General features: G+C 41.5%; 1 protein-coding gene and 22 non-coding genes across 24 annotated transcripts in view; all 23 read left to right on the top strand.

The window, feature by feature from the left end:
- LOC123320528 (nuclear pore complex protein Nup88) overlaps positions 1-16,540 on the top strand; it is a 146,121-nt gene that overhangs the window by 54,369 nt on the left and 75,212 nt on the right. The gene's annotated exons all lie outside the window — the stretch shown is intronic.
- Positions 4,290-4,361, top strand: Trnap-ugg. Its single transcript has one exon. It is a non-coding gene; the product is annotated as a tRNA-Pro (tRNA).
- On the top strand, positions 4,453-4,524 carry Trnap-ugg. Its single transcript has one exon. It is a non-coding gene; the product is annotated as a tRNA-Pro (tRNA).
- On the top strand, positions 4,616-4,687 carry Trnap-ugg. The gene has a single exon. It is a non-coding gene; the product is annotated as a tRNA-Pro (tRNA).
- Positions 4,779-4,850, top strand: Trnap-ugg. Its single transcript has one exon. It is a non-coding gene; the product is annotated as a tRNA-Pro (tRNA).
- Trnap-ugg lies at positions 4,942-5,013 on the top strand. The gene has a single exon. It is a non-coding gene; the product is annotated as a tRNA-Pro (tRNA).
- On the top strand, positions 5,105-5,176 carry Trnap-ugg. Its single transcript has one exon. It is a non-coding gene; the product is annotated as a tRNA-Pro (tRNA).
- Positions 5,268-5,339, top strand: Trnap-ugg. The gene has a single exon. It is a non-coding gene; the product is annotated as a tRNA-Pro (tRNA).
- On the top strand, positions 5,431-5,502 carry Trnap-ugg. The gene has a single exon. It is a non-coding gene; the product is annotated as a tRNA-Pro (tRNA).
- Positions 5,594-5,665, top strand: Trnap-ugg. Its single transcript has one exon. It is a non-coding gene; the product is annotated as a tRNA-Pro (tRNA).
- Trnap-ugg lies at positions 5,757-5,828 on the top strand. Its single transcript has one exon. It is a non-coding gene; the product is annotated as a tRNA-Pro (tRNA).
- On the top strand, positions 5,920-5,991 carry Trnap-ugg. Its single transcript has one exon. It is a non-coding gene; the product is annotated as a tRNA-Pro (tRNA).
- On the top strand, positions 6,246-6,317 carry Trnap-ugg. Its single transcript has one exon. It is a non-coding gene; the product is annotated as a tRNA-Pro (tRNA).
- On the top strand, positions 6,409-6,480 carry Trnap-ugg. The gene has a single exon. It is a non-coding gene; the product is annotated as a tRNA-Pro (tRNA).
- Trnap-ugg lies at positions 6,572-6,643 on the top strand. Its single transcript has one exon. It is a non-coding gene; the product is annotated as a tRNA-Pro (tRNA).
- On the top strand, positions 6,735-6,806 carry Trnap-ugg. The gene has a single exon. It is a non-coding gene; the product is annotated as a tRNA-Pro (tRNA).
- Positions 6,898-6,969, top strand: Trnap-ugg. Its single transcript has one exon. It is a non-coding gene; the product is annotated as a tRNA-Pro (tRNA).
- Positions 7,061-7,132, top strand: Trnap-ugg. The gene has a single exon. It is a non-coding gene; the product is annotated as a tRNA-Pro (tRNA).
- Positions 7,387-7,458, top strand: Trnap-ugg. Its single transcript has one exon. It is a non-coding gene; the product is annotated as a tRNA-Pro (tRNA).
- On the top strand, positions 7,550-7,621 carry Trnap-ugg. The gene has a single exon. It is a non-coding gene; the product is annotated as a tRNA-Pro (tRNA).
- Trnap-ugg lies at positions 7,713-7,784 on the top strand. Its single transcript has one exon. It is a non-coding gene; the product is annotated as a tRNA-Pro (tRNA).
- Positions 7,876-7,947, top strand: Trnap-ugg. The gene has a single exon. It is a non-coding gene; the product is annotated as a tRNA-Pro (tRNA).
- Positions 8,039-8,110, top strand: Trnap-ugg. The gene has a single exon. It is a non-coding gene; the product is annotated as a tRNA-Pro (tRNA).

The following is a 16,540-nucleotide window of genomic DNA, read 5'->3' as shown; positions in this document are numbered from 1 at the left end:
AAATCGATAACAAATATTCATCCCTAAACAGCGACGAGCAAGAAGAAGCCACAGAAAGCCCCAACGTAAGGATAGTCAAGCCGAAAAAACCTCCTCCGATAGTAGTAAAAGGCACTATCACTAACGCTGATAAAATTGTTGACGACATCAGTATAATGATCAAGGGACCATTCCACATAAAATACCGAAGATATTCCACAAATATACTGTGTGACAGAATTGAAGACTACAAGAAATTGGTTAATTTCTTCACTGAGCGAAATCAGGAATTTCATACATATACACTGAGTGAGAATAAAACTCATGCCTTCACACTCCACGGTTTAGATAATGTACCTGAAACAACAGCAATATTAAAGGAGCTGAAAGAAAAACACGAAATCCCGGTACGTGCGGTTTACAAAATGAAGGGGACTAAATCCCCAATATTTCTAGTAATAACTGATGCAAGAATAACTCTCAGAAACATTGAAAAAGTGCGCGCTATAAACCACATAATAGTGAAATGGGACAGATACGTCTCTAATAAACAGGTGATACAATGTCACCGCTGCCAACAATGGGGTCACGCGACATCTAATTGTAACCGGGCCGTTGTATGCCTAAAATGCGCCGAAGGGCACCTTACAAAAAATTGCACCAAGGACATGAGCACTCCAGCTAAATGCGCGAATTGTAAGGGAAACCATCCCGCCAATAGCATCACATGCAGTGAGTATCTGAAGGTAATAGAAAGCAGAGCCGCGAGAGCCCGGACAACCCAACAGCTTAGATATATCGAAGCCCCACTACCCCAAAAAAACATTTGGGAAGTAAGGAAACAGCAAAACGAAGGAAACAGATTATCCCCGAAATGCCCAACATCTACCCCTGGAAGGACTATTCCCCAACAACAAGAGGATATTAGAGCCCCGGGAAACATCATTAATGGCGCCATTTCTCCGAATAGTACAACTGGTAATTCCCCTCTAAATTCCTTTTTCGAGCTCCAAGACGAGTACAGAAAACTATGTCAAAAAATCAATATCCCAAAACTTGTAGAAATATTCAAAAAACTCAATACTTCAATTACCAAAGCGACTGACCCAAGGTCAAAATTCACCATAATGATGGAATGTTTGGACCAATTAGAACAAGATGAATTCTAAACTCAAACTGTCTACCTGGAATGCCGACGGAATTAACGGCAAACATTTAGAACTTTCACATTTTCTTAACACCCATAAAATTGATATTATGCTTTTAAATGAACTCAAAATAAAATCATCGCAAAAGTTCTACATAAAAGGATTCCAGGTAGTAATAAGACATCGTTCAGACGACTCAGGCTTTGGCGGGGTGGCTATCCTAATCCGTAACGGAATTCCCTTTAAACCCTTACCTGAAAGTACTTGCTCCATTGAAAACATCGGCATCCAAGTGAATAACAAAATTTCCATAATTGCGGCATACAACCGACCGTCAAATAATTTTCAAGAATCTTGCCTAACCCAATTACTCAGTCGTAATAAAACTCTTGTTATCGGTGATCTGAATGCTAGACACGAATGTTGGAAATGTGAATCAAATAACGTAAACGGAGGCACATTACTAAACTTCCTTGAATCCAACGATGATTGTAACTTGTACTCCACGGAAGAACCCACCCACTACCCCCGTAACAACACAACACCCTCAACGATAGACCTAATTGTAGCAAAAAATTTCATTGACATATCTGAGCCCATATCCCATTCTGAACTCTCATCAGACCACAATCCCGTAGTTTTTTCAATTTTAATTAATAATTCTGAATCAACCCCCGACAAAATGGTTTATGATTACTCTAACACTAACTGGACACTATTCCGAAAGACCTTAGATCGATTAATCACGATACAGAATAACATATCCACTACAGAAGATTTAGAACTTGAAATAGAAAAATTCACCCAGGCCATTAATGCTGCAAGAACTAAAACAGTCCCCCAAAATCAGAAAAAACTAATCCAAGATAAATTACCACCAGATATTATCCAACTTATAAATTACCGCAACCATATTAGAAAACGCTGGCAATCGAATAGAATAAATGTAGATAAAGAACTTATGAATCACATTACAAGAGAAATAAGGCAGAAAATAAATACTTTCAGAAATGAGATATGGGAAACAAAACTTAGAAAACTGAATCCTAACGATAGGTCACTTTGGAAAACCGCTAAATCATTGCGAAAACAATACGAGTCTATCCCAACACTCTCTGAAAATAACATTGACTACATCACAGATACAGAAAAATCAGATATATTCGCGGAAACATTCCAAAAAAATCATAGAATCAATTCATCCAACAATAACACACAGGAAGAAATCGAAAAAATAGCTGAAAATTTCATACTACAGAATTCACGAACCCCTAACTCAAAATTCCTCACGAACCCCTCCGAAATCAAAGCTGTAATTCATAAATTATCTAACAACAAAGCTCCTGGCATTGATCAAATCGACAACAGACTGATAAAAAATCTTTCCAAAAAAGCAATAGTACAAATAACATATATAATAAATGCCATCATTAAATTACAACATTGGCCAGAATCATGGAAGACGGCAATAGTCATTCCTGTACACAAACCAAAGAAAAACAAAAAAGAACCCAATAGTTACAGACCGATCAGTCTGTTGTCGACACTAAGCAAAATAGCGGAAAAAATTTTGGCAACAAGATTAACGAATATAATAAGAAAAGTGAAGATGAAGGATGATCATCAATTTGGATTCAAGGAAAAACACAGTGCAATTCAACAGATCTGCCGTATTGTTACAGATATAGTAAATAACTTCAATAAACAAAATCACACTGTCATGCTCCTCTTAGACATAGAAAAAGCATTTGACAAAGTCTGGGTTGCAGGTCTAATTTACAAAATGATTAAATTAAAATTCCCCGCATTCATGATAAAAATTATCCACTCATATCTGAGAAACCGCAAAATCAAAGTAAAAGTAAATGAAACCCTATCGAAAACTGTTGAATTAGAAGCGGGAATAGTTCAAGGATCCATTCTAGGACCCAAACTATTCAACATTTTCATACACGACCTCCCCGAATTTCCAGGCACACAACGTGCACTTTTCGCAGATGACACGGCCATTTACGCACATTCCGCTTGGGTGGCCGCAGCAAATGCCAAAATCCAATATCACGTAAATAAGTTATCTGAATATTACGAAAAGTGGAAAATTAAGATAAACGCAAATAAAACAGAACAAATCGTGTTTAGCAGGCGGACCACCGATAAAACTATATTTAAAAAATTAAAAATAAACGATCATCAGATACAACCCGTAAAAAGTGTGAAATATCTCGGAATTGAATTAGATGAAAGATTGAACTTCCACAAACACATAAAGAACGTAGTAACTCGCGGTTTGATAGCTAAGCGTACTTTATACCCCCTTTTACGCAGAAACAGCCGTTTAAATGAGAAGAATAAAACACTCTTATATAAGTCAATAATAAGACCCCAGATAACATACGCCGCCCCGGCCTTCTGTCACCTTCTACCAACACCACTACGCCCATTGCAAGTTTTCCAAAATAGATGCCTACGTTTAATCACAGGCCAGAATAGATACACCCGCATTAACGAACTCCATGCAATCACCGAAATTCCCACCATTCGTCAATTCATGGACCAAATTGCAATTAAATTTTACGAAAACCTGGGTCGTGTGAACGATGTTCTTAAAAACATTACGAAAACGCGGATTAATAATATTAATCCACAGAGCACCCACCCCTTACCCTACCAATTCCTACCCATATTCCTTGAACCCAGTTGTACATAATTTTATATCCCATACCCATTTGTATATAGTCTTACATCCCATACCCACTTGTACATAGTTAAATTTATTCAGAATTATTTCGAACAGGTTTTTTTTTATTTTTATTTTTCCTGTAACAATTAAATTGTGACTTTATCAACCTTACGATACCATAAACAAAGAAATATCACCAATTGTCAATAGAATTAGTTCTCATATTTAATGAATTGTAGTGGATACATAAAGTAGGAACTACTGTTGTAAAAATGAATTGCTAGAAGTGAATATCACAAATTGTACACATGAACATTCAATAAACTATTTTTGACTTGATTTGACTTGCTTTGGGTGCGAGAGGTCCCGGGTTCAAATCCCGGTTGAGCCCATATTTTTACTTCTGCAGCTTGCTTTCGTACTTTGATCGACTGGTGAAAGTACCAGTACCAATGGAAATTCTCTGTTTACTCTCTCGATCCGGCTCAATGGTCTAGGGGTATGATTCTCGCTTTGGGTGCGAGAGGTCCCGGGTTCAAATCCCGGTTGAGCCCATATTTTTACTTCTGCAGCTTGCTTTCGTACTTTGATCGACTGGTGAAAGTACCAGTACCAATGGAAATTCTCTGTTTACTCTGTCGATCCGGCTCAATGGTCTAGGGGTATGATTCTCGCTTTGGGTGCGAGAGGTCCCGGGTTCAAATCCCGGTTGAGCCCATATTTTTACTTCTGCAGCTTGTTTTCGTACTTTGATCGCCTGGTGAAAGTACCAGTACCAATGGAAATTCTCTGTTTACTCTCTCGATCCGGCTCAATGGTCTAGGGGTATGATTCTCGCTTTGGGTGCGAGAGGTCCCGGGTTCAAATCCCGGTTGAGCCCATATTTTTACTTCTGCAGCTTGCTTTCGTACTTTGATCGACTGGTGAAAGTACCAGTACCAATGGAAATTCTCTGTTTACTCTCTCGATCCGGCTCAATGGTCTAGGGGTATGATTCTCGCTTTGGGTGCGAGAGGTCCCGGGTTCAAATCCCGGTTGAGCCCATATTTTTACTTCTGCAGCTTGCTTTCGTACTTTGATCGACTGGTGAAAGTACCAGTACCAATGGAAATTCTCTGTTTACTCTCTCGATCCGGCTCAATGGTCTAGGGGTATGATTCTCGCTTTGGGTGCGAGAGGTCCCGGGTTCAAATCCCGGTTGAGCCCATATTTTTACTTCTGCAGCTTGTTTTCGTACTTTGATCGGCTGGTGAAAGTACCAGTACCAATGGAAATTCTCTGATAACTCTTTCAATCAGGCTCAATGGTCTAGGGGTATGATTCTCGCTTTGGGTGCGAGAGGTCCCGGGTTCAAATCCCGGTTGAGCCCATATTTTTACTTCTGCAGCTTGTTTTCGTACTTTGATCGACTGGTGAAAGTACCAGTACCAATGGAAATTCTCTGTTTACTCTCTCGATCCGGCTCAATGGTCTAGGGGTATGATTCTCGCTTTGGGTGCGAGAGGTCCCGGGTTCAAATCCCGGTTGAGCCCATATTTTTACTTCTGCAGCTTGCTTTCGTACTTTGATCGACTGGTGAAAGTACCAGTACCAATGGAAATTCTCTGTTTACTCTCTCGATCCGGCTCAATGGTCTAGGGGTATGATTCTCGCTTTGGGTGCGAGAGGTCCCGGGTTCAAATCCCGGTTGAGCCCATATTTTTACTTCTGCAGCTTGTTTTCGTACTTTGATCGGCTGGTGAAAGTACCAGTACCAATGGAAATTCTCTGATAACTCTTTCAATCAGGCTCAATGGTCTAGGGGTATGATTCTCGCTTTGGGTGCGAGAGGTCCCGGGTTCAAATCCCGGTTGAGCCCATATTTTTACTTCTCCAGCTTGCTTTCGTACTTTGATCGGCTGGTGAAAGTACCAGTACCAATGGAAATTCTCTGATAACACTTTCAATCAGGCTCAATGGTCTAGGGGTATGATTCTCGCTTTGGGTGCGAGAGGTCCCGGGTTCAAATCCCGGTTGAGCCCATATTTTTACTTCTTCAGCTAGCTTCAGTACTTTGATCGACTGGTGAAAGTACCAGTACCAATGGAAATTCTCTGATAACTCTTTCAATCAGGCTCAATGGTCTAGGGGTATGATTCTCGCTTTGGGTGCGAGAGGTCCCGGGTTCAAATCCCGGTTGAGCCCATATTTTTACTTCTGCAGCTTGCTTTCGTACTTTGATCGACTATTGAAAGTACCAGTACCAATGGAAATTCTCTGATAACTCTTTCAATCCGGCTCAATGGTCTAGGGGTATGATTCTCGCTTTGGGTGCGAGAGGTCCCGGGTTCAAATCCCAGTTGAGCCCATATTTTTACTTCTGCAGCTTGCTTTCGTACTTTGATCGGCTGGTGAAAGTACTAGTACCAATGGAAATTCTCTGATAACTCTTTCAATCCGGCTCAATGGTCTAGGGGTATGATTCTCGCTTTGGGTGCGAGAGGTCCCGGGTTCAAATCCCGGTTGAGCCCATATTTTTACTTCTCCAGCTTGCTTTCGTACTTTGATCGCCTGGTGAAAGTACCAGTACCAATGGAAATTCTCTGATAACTCTTTCAATCAGGCTCAATGGTCTAGGGGTATGATTCTCGCTTTGGGTGCGAGAGGTCCCGGGTTCAAATCCCGGTTGAGCCCATATTTTTATTTCTCCAGCTTGCTTTCGTACTTTGATCGCCTGGTGAAAGTACCAGTACCAATGGAAATTCTCTGATAACTCTATCAATCAGGCTCAATGGTCTAGGGGTATGATTCTCGCTTTGGGTGCGAGAGGTCCCGGGTTCAAATCCCGGTTGAGCCCATATTTTTAATTCTCCAGCTTGCTTTCGTACTTTGATCGCCTGGTGAAAGTACCAGTACCAATGGAAATTCACTGATAACTCTTTCAATCAGGCTCAATGGTCTAGGGGTATGATTCTCGCTTTGGGTGCGAGAGGTCCCGGGTTCAAATCCCGGTTGAGCCCATATTTTTATTTCTCCAGCTTGCTTTCGTACTTTGATCGCCTGGTGAAAGTACCAGTACCAATGGAAATTCACTGTTAACTCTTTCAATCAGGCTCAATGGTCTAGGGGTATGATTCTCGCTTTGGGTGCGAGAGGTCCCGGGTTCAAATCCCGGTTGAGCCCATATTTTTACTTCTCCAGCTTGCTTTCGTACTTTGATCGCCTGGTGAAAGTACCAGTACCAATGGAAATTCTCTGATAACTCTTTCAATCAGGCTCAATGGTCTAGGGGTATGATTCTCGCTTTGGGTGCGAGAGGTCCCGGGTTCAAATCCCGGTTGAGCCCATATTTTTATTTCTCCAGCTTGCTTTCGTACTTTGATCGCCTGGTGAAAGTACCAGTACCAATGGAAATTCTCTGATAACTCTATCAATCAGGCTCAATGGTCTAGGGGTATGATTCTCGCTTTGGGTGCGAGAGGTCCCGGGTTCAAATCCCGTTTGAGCCCATATTTTTAATTCTCCAGCTTGCTTTCGTACTTTGATCGCCTGGTGAAAGTACCAGTACCAATGGAAATTCACTGATAACTCTTTCAATCAGGCTCAATGGTCTAGGGGTATGATTCTCGCTTTGGGTGCGAGAGGTCCCGGGTTCAAATCCCGGTTGAGCCCATATTTTTATTTCTCCAGCTTGCTTTCGTACTTTGATCGCCTGGTGAAAGTACCAGTACCAATGGAAATTCACTGTTAACTCTTTCAATCAGGCTCAATGGTCTAGGGGTATGATTCTCGCTTTGGGTGCGAGAGGTCCCGGGTTCAAATCCCGGTTGAGCCCATATTTTTACTTCTCCAGCTTGCTTTCGTACTTTGATCGCCTGGTGAAAGTACCAGTACCAATGGAAATTCACTGATAACTCTTTCAATCAGGCTCAATGGTCTAGGGGTATGATTCTCGCTTTGGGTGCGAGAGGTCCCGGGTTCAAATCCCGGTTGAGCCCATATTTTTATTTCTCCAGCTTGCTTTCGTACTTTGATCGCCTGGTGAAAGTACCAGTACCAATGGAAATTCACTGATAACTCTTTCAATCAGGCTCAATGGTCTAGGGGTATGATTCTCGCTTTGGGTGCGAGAGGTCCCGGGTTCAAATCCCGGTTGAGCCCATATTTTTACTTCTCCAGCTTGCTTTCGTACTTTGATCGACTGGTGAAAGTACCAGTACCAATGGAAATTCACTGTTAACTCTTTCAATCAGGCTCAATGGTCTAGGGGTATGATTCTCGCTTTGGGTGCGAGAGGTCCCGGGTTCAAATCCCGGTTGAGCCCATATTTTTACTTCTCCAGTAAGTTCTCGTGCTTTGATCGGCTGGTGGAAGTACAAGTACCAATAGATATTCTCTGTTAACTCTTTCAAGCAGGCTCAATGGTCTAGGGCTTATGATTGATTTGATATGGGGCAAAAATTAGGGTTCAAATTCCAGTTCAGCCTATATTTCCTTCTCTATAATAAATTGCTCTCATATCTTAATCGTGAAGTATTGGTACTGCAACCATCGGATTCGGTGTACTCACCTTCAATATCACTCGAACAGTTCGCAGATTATTATGAATATAGTGAAGTAAAGCTATTCATAAAAATCAAACATTGAATACACCCTGTCTTGAACCTTTGAGCTCATCTTTTGTTGTGGATAATCGAATTATAATTCTGGTACCATGGTTATCTTGTCTTCATTTGGCTCAACATGATGATGTACACTTTGTACTTAAATTTCATTGAATGAAATATTATCAGGTGTTAGGTTTTCCATGTACAGGTGCATTCAATAATAGAATTATGCATTATTATCAGATATTAATCGAATATTTTGGCAGTATCTCTCATATGTCCCTTTCTTATCTCTTCAAAGCGTAATGTATCCCAAATTATTATTATTTACTAAAGGAAAAATAATAAATTCACATTCAATACTGTATCCTGAAGCCAAGGAGTCACGCAAAAAGTCACCTCCCACAACGAATGTCATAAGCATTTTCCGTTATATGCACATCATTATCAAGATACCTTCGCAAACAGACTATGATCGAAACAAACGACTCACGGGCTAACCCCCGGGCGCCATATCCGCCTTATTAATACCGCGACCCCAAAACAAGACCACGCATCGATAATAGATAGCAATTTTTCCGTACCGACAATTTTCCGCCAGAACGAACCACCCCCTCGGGGGGCGATACCCACCCCCTAAGCCCCCGCGATCCGCCCGCATCCGTCGGATTTCTTTTTCAATCGAAAATCTCGCGGGTCTCGCAACTTTCCGCGCTCCGCTTGTTTTTATTGAAAAATTATTCAATTATAAAGTTTCGAAGCAGATTGAAAATCACGCGGCTCAACGCACCGTCGAATTTTGAGGTTATAGTTTGTGACGGCGGCGGGCAAAGGGGGGCGCTCCGCACACCTGCGGAAGCGGAAACGGTTTCATCGGCGGATTCGAGGAGAGATTTGTGGGTAGTAGTAAGGGTCATCGCCTTCTAGAAGGGTAAGAGCTATTGATACTGGTCGAAGGATTTATGGGGCTACTTATTATGGTAATTGACAGTCGAAGAGTTTGTTTTCTGCGCTGCTAGGCGACGACAGCAAGCGGGACAAAAACTGGAGTTAGGCAACCTAACATTCACGACTAAACAAACATGCTGTCAAATCCATTAACCGATTCAATAGATCCAATTTCTCACGAAAATAAAATATCACAATGAATAAAAAGAAGGAATGTTCATAGGAGATGAGGCTACAGGTGAGTATTCATGAACATTCTCTCTGTAGGCGATTCAGAAGAAAGATATATTGGGCAGGTATAACAAGCCTATTGTAGGCTGTGTAGAGTGCCGGCTTCCGCGACCGTTCGACCGCCGTTGAGTCCCAGAAGGGCTTGGGGTTCCCACCGTATTTTGAGAAAGAGAGAGAGACAGAGAAACTATCTTTTCATCTTTGTCAAGTGTATCAATGATAACAATGAACAGGGTGTATTTAAAGGTGAGGCTTTTTTCAACAGAAGGTAGAGTCTAGTGGTCAAAATGAAGCGTGTCACCAAAAATCACCTATACAAAACTTTGAAAATGACACAGTTGAAAAAAAATTGAAAATTATTACTGAAATAGATCCTAATACGACCCTAGAACGTTTGATACCTGAATTATCGCAAAGCAGTGGGAAAAAACTTATCTCGACCATGTGGTTTCGTTTAGGATATTGGCTCGTTCGATATTTACGTGGTAATGAAAATGGAAACTTAGGATTGACGAATTGTTCTCATTATTTTTCAGTAACTTTCACGATTTTATGAAATGGCACATTTTGATACCAACTGGCAGAAGAGACTTAGGACACAACTGTTAAAAATAGAATAATACTTCTCTCCAATAAAATTCGTCTAAATTATTCACAAATTTTTTCGCAATGGGCATCACAATCTTCTTGTTCGAACATTCCAACAATCGTCGTATAAACGGGATGAATTGGGGAAACATCATAGCACTTTTTCAACATAACTAGCATAAGCATTTTCAAGAAACTTCCTCGATTTTCTAAGTTTTTTTCTGACCCTTAATTGCTCGTAACAACACTTATGATTTTCTCACAAGTGAGCTGATGTATCTAATCCGATGAAATTTTGTCGAACTTCTAGTGGTTGTATCTCAGCCATCTTGGATATTTTATATAGACAATTTTTGGTTAAACGACTTATTTTGGTGAGTTTTACCTTCTGTCGAAAAGAAAGCTTCGCCCTTGAAATCACGCTGTCTGTATATATGTTGATAAGACGAAAACAATACCATTCGGAGATTTGCTGCTTAGTCTATCTGTTAATTCGGTCTTGAGATTGCGGAAGACGCCAAATCACCACCCACTCTAACCCCCCCCCCCCCCCCAAACAAAACATCATTTATGTCACGCTGTGATTTTCCAATCTGCACCGCCCGCCGTGTCGCGCCCAAGAAAGACGAATTTCTAATTTATCCGCAAACCGCTCGGCGGCCCCCTCTACCGGATCATAATTAATACAAAATAATCAAATTACAATTTTCACCCATTCGTTACGCGACAACTACCGGCGCGCGGCATCTTTGTTCTTGCAAATAAGAAGCGAGCTTTGAAATTCTCCTCGGCGGCGATCGAGTCACCTGCGTTGTCGCCTTTGTTTTTACTCCGCCATTTTAATTGAAATCGTTTGTCGGCGGGCCGCTTCGCGTTTGTTTGTTTCCCTACGGATTGAGGTTATGTATTGTTTCCGTTTGATGGAATTCGTACAATCGCCTTCAATTATTTCGATTGTGGCGCGAAACAAACGGGTTTAATGCGTGAGGGGTGGAGGGCGGTTTGGGGGTGGTTGCTAGAGATATTTGGCGGGGGTTGTAGCTGGATGTAAGGGCCATAACATTCGGTTTTGTATAACAAGAACGCCACCAAAGAAAACGCCTGCAGTTCTTTCAGACCAAATGAGTAAATTAGTTCGACTTACTTTTTGTCTGGACAAGAAGTCATCCACAAGGTTTACTGAAGGATCAAAGTCAGAGAGTGGTATCGGCATTGGCGTATATGGACCTAAACTAAGTGTCTCTGAAGCCCTGGGAAGTGAACCCTCTATTTTACAGACCGAGACACTGGCTGTTTATGTTTGCGCTCAGGGGTGTCTTAAAATGAACCTCAAAGGGGCGCATATCTATGTCACCACGATCAGCCAGCCCATGCTGAGGTCCCTGGAATCACATTGCCAGGGATCTATGCTGACATGCTGAGTGTCATAATACAATAAAGTGACTCTACTGTGGGTATCAGGGCATTGTGGTGTTGAAGGAAATGATAAAGTCGATGAACTTGGAAAAAGAGCATCCAGGTTAACACCTGCTGGACCTGAGCCTTTCTGTGGGCTTCGAAAATACTAATATGAGACAGTGGTCCAACAATGGGAGTTTCACAACACAATAACCCTCTGAAGAAACACTCCTGGACATACTCAGTCAAAGACTCTTGTGATGAGCTGAGCTTCGGGTGATGGTGGGACTGCTGACCGGGCACTGTCGGTACAAATATCATTTGTACCGTATGGGAAAGTCAGCAGATGAGGGTTGCAGGCTGTGTATATCAGAAGCAGAAACAGCTGAACACATAGTATTCCAGTGTCCAGAGCTGGCTGGCCTAAGAACCATTCATATGTTGAAACCGGTCCTGGATACTCACAAGGTAATTGCCAAGGCCCCTAAGGATGTCGTCGGTTTTGTCAACAACATTGACAACCTCCTTGGGTTCCCATGAATGAGTAGGTTAGAGAACAAAAGATCTACATGGTCGCAGTTCCCGAAAGACTAACACTAATAATAATAGTGCGATCTACAGAATGGCAATTGAAAATGAAGCAACTCTTAGGTCGGCAGAATCGAATTGTATAACACTCGGAAACGTCAATTTCTCATTCCAGGGGGACAACATCTAAGATCAAATTCGAAACCGTTCGCTTCAACCGTGTTATCACCCCAAGCCCTATATTTTGAATAGGGTAGTTGAGGTAAGTGATATCTCATTCGAAAGTCCTTTCTATTCTAAGTAAAGCATATTTATTTTTTTTTTTTACTAAATTCATTGTTTTCTGAGATATTTCAATTTAAATCGACGTGTCCGAGTGTTTTTATATAATTCTTCTGCTGACCTTCAAACCTACAGGGGGTTTTTCAGAAGCCCAACCTGTATAAACGTCGACGTTAGATCCGCAAACCTGACGTCATAAAACACGTCATAGGTGTCGGCAATTCATATAATTTGAATGGGAACCGAATCCATCTTCTTCAACTGATCTCGAGCGCCCCCTTAATACGATCTCGATCTCAATAACAACAGGTCCTTAAGCTATTTCTTCGCTCAAAAATCATCACCATTACCGAGAGCGGACGCTGACAAACGACCCCCGATTCACACAACTTCACGTGCAATTACCGTCCGAGGAATCTGAATACGACAAACAATGCCCGGTTTCCTATAAAATCCTGTAGCGTGTCCGCCGCGCGCGCCCCCGTCCGTCCAATACCCCGCGGGGCACAAAAGATGACAAATCTCGTCATTAGGAAAGTGTCGCCGTTCGCATATCGTGTTCCGTAGAAATCGGGTACTTTGTCATACGACGAAGGACGTAATGTACGACCGAAAATTGCATCTTTGTCACTTTCGTGACTTGATCGGAGTTCAGGATGGAGGGGAAAGGGGTGGATGGGGTATGGTCCAGGTTGATAAGGACGAGAGAGAGGGATTGAAAGGGTGAAAACTTTGTAGATTCAGCTTCTCCCTCTGTGTATTACCAGAAATGTCATAATGCAACTGTCAATTGGCAATAAGGTGACTTTTATATGAGTTCCAGGGCATTGTTACAGGAAAATGCCAAACAACTTGAGCAAAGGGTATCAAGGTTAACACCTGGTGAACCTGAACCTTTTTGTGGGCTTGGGAAAGACCGATAAACAGCAGCAGTGTAACAATGGGAGGTGAAAAATAGAAAAGCCCTCCAGAGGAAAGAACCTGGACAAAACACTCGTGGTGCTTTCACAACCAACAACCGAAAGCTTCTGCAGCTACCACGAGCTGAATACAGCTCTTAGAGTATCTTAACAAGGACAATGGCGTGATAGTGGTCTGTTTATGAGACACGCGAGGGCTCTGAAGATGGTGGAGGATGGCAATGCATCCCTTCTCCAAGAGAGGACCGAGCTGGCACCAGCTTCTGCTTTGAGGAACTCTTCATGGTAATCGTTGAAAGAGATCTATAGTCTACAACAAACAAGTCCCACTTGGTTCACTAATGGAATTTTAATCTCGAAGGTCGAACCAAACCTCAGAGAATCATATTCAATGATAATAAGGAACTATATGGAAAATAACGCCAATGAAGCCTCAGTGACGGACGATAGCTGTGCGACACATGAAAACATCCAGCACATCACCAAGCTATGCCTGATGTTCGAAGGCACGGAATACAAGAATATTTCACATCAAGAATTGGAAATGAAATAGAAACTTTCTAGGACAACAGAGCTCCTATCCAGATTCTTTATGGAAAATGATTATCACAACCTTAACTATGATTACACAGTCCTCACAGACCTCATATTGCACAATAAAGGCGTGAATAGAGCACTATTAATCGACATGGCGATTTCAAACAAATAACAACAACCCACTAGATAGGCACATGGAGATGATTTCGAAGCAAAAAGAACTCGAGGAACAAACCAGTTAACAGATATCAAGACCAGGCATATTGTCATCTCACCTGCAGGCCTGATACCGAAGAAAATTTGAAGAAACTTCAAATGGACGAAAACAAGAAGTTCGAGGCGATTAGGAATCCAACCAAGAGGCCGAGAAGGACCCACATCAGGGATCCTAGGAGCAGCAAGGACTAGACCACCACCATGAGCCCGAAAACCAGGAAAGGGCTCCAACAGAGCTCAATCCATTTGATATCTGGAATAAATTAATGTTCTTCTGGAGAATGTGACAATATCAAGGCTAAAGTTACAATCTGTTGATTCGTAATTGGTCTCAACAAAGTCGATATTGAAATCCAACACAAGGAATAGAATTCGAATTTGTTGCCTTTCAATTATAAAAAAGAAGAGTGCTAATAAACAGTATTCTGTATTGAAAGTGCGTTTTCAGCGCCATCATCTCTGCAGTGAAGAAACGAAAAAAACAAGGATTCCACCTGATGAAAATTGCAGGTCCCTTCTGTTACACGTTATAATGAAGGTTAAATACGTGGTGGGGATTCCTCTAGCTCTTTGTAATGCTCTTTTTCTATTGGGTATTATGTAAATGAGGCTATCCATGGAAATTTTAGGAATGTTTTGATAAATGTCCCTCATAGCATAGGCGAGCTGTTGTAATGTCTGTGGTGGGACAGGTAAGCGGTGTAATTGCTGTGACATTACAGACCAGACTTGTTCAATACAATTTTGGAGATGCAGCAGCAAATCAATTGCATTTCTAAGCTGTCGTTGACAAGTCTAACCCGATTTGTACGGTAGGTCCAACAATGATTCGTAATTGGTCTCAACAAAGTCGATATTGAAATCCAACACAAGGAATAGAATTCGAATTTGTTGCCCTTCAATTATAAAATAGAAGAGTGCTAATAAACAGTATTCTGTATTGAAAGTGCGTTTTCAGCGCCATCTCATTGTCAAATGTGGTGAACAGAGGCCAAATTTAGTCGGTTTTTAGTACTAGAGATGTAAGGGCGTTTCCTATCTTTCTACTCTATAATCTTCGAGTTTGGACCTGACAACTTTGTTAGGCTTTCATGAAACGATAGACTTTAGGTGGTAAAAGTGTGTATTTTCCTCACAGCGTTGCCAAATGAGGTGTAATGCACGACAAGTAGGTCCGATATTCATCATTGTATAATTCCCTTTGTGGAACATCGTTGAGTCGATGTTTTGTCTCCTTAGGGTGATAAGTCTATAGAATTCACCCTTGTCAGGAGCTGGGGAAATAACCAGAGTTGTAAATTCCAGAAGAATCGAACCCCCAGTCAACACAATGGCATAAAAATGAAAAGGGCATGTATACATAATTGAGTTAATTTTCTCGACTTCGCCGGTCCGCCGGCAGATGAATAATTCCCGGGCCTCCTTCGACTGGCTGAATTAACCGAACGGCCCCTCTAAATATTTGATAAATTCGGTATTTGTTCTTCGCCCCTGCCCCGGGGTCCGTTCGCGAGAAGGAACGCCGAGGTAAAATGCGAATTGACATCGCCCGGTCACGACGACGGCAAAAAAAACCGGCTAATTTCTATTTATTTTTAATTGAATACGTAACGAGCCGCTTCGAGAGGTTGTTAGTCGCTGGAAATGATTCTTTATTCTCCGACGGTAGGGGAGGATGCTGGGGAAGTAGGGCAAAACGGCATTTTTCGTATTGTTGATCGAAAAATTCGTGTTTTTTTTAATCAGTTTACTCGTGTTATGAATTCATTCTGTAGTACAGAAACGAAGAAAACAAGGATTCCACCTGGTGAAAATTGCAGACTCAAAAAAGGTCCCTTATGTTTCAAACACCTTAAAATGAAGGTTAAATACGTGATGGGGGATTCCTCTAGCTCTTTGTAATGCTCTCACTCTATTAGGCATTGTGTAAATGAGGCTATCAATGGAAATTTTAGGAATGTTATGCCAAATGTCCCTCATAGCATTGGCGAGCTCTTGTAATGTCTGTGGTGGGACAGGTAAGCGGTGTAATTGCTTTGACATTACAGACCAGACTTGTTCAATACAATTTTGGAGAGGCAGCAGCAAATCCATTGCATTTCTATGCGGTCGTTGACAAGTCTGACGCGATAAGTACTGTATACTTCATTCAATGGTTCATTCATGGTTGGCCATGAAATAATTTTCTCAAGTTTTGTAACTAGAACGAAGTAAGGTTGGCACTCATTAAATATCGTTAATGTCATAACGCCGTTGCCACAACTAATATCAATTTTTATTACGAAAATGCCGAAAGTGATTGAAAAAAGAGACAGGGTTTCAGGAAGTGCTATTTAGAATTCAGGTCCGCCCATTCAAATAGTTATACCCTGATATTCTAAAATTCACAATACGTCAGACGGTAGCGAACATATTCAAGGTAAGAGAATTTATATAATGTTTCATCTGAATCTGAACGACTTATATTTCAGCTGAATATTTCCACAATCAGAAAGATTG

This window comes from Coccinella septempunctata, chromosome 9, assembly GCF_907165205.1.
Source record: "Coccinella septempunctata chromosome 9, icCocSept1.1, whole genome shotgun sequence".
Taxonomy (NCBI): domain Eukaryota; kingdom Metazoa; phylum Arthropoda; class Insecta; order Coleoptera; family Coccinellidae; genus Coccinella; species Coccinella septempunctata.
The sequence above is the reverse complement of the archived record's forward strand: the minus strand, read 5'-3'. Positions and strand labels throughout refer to the sequence as shown.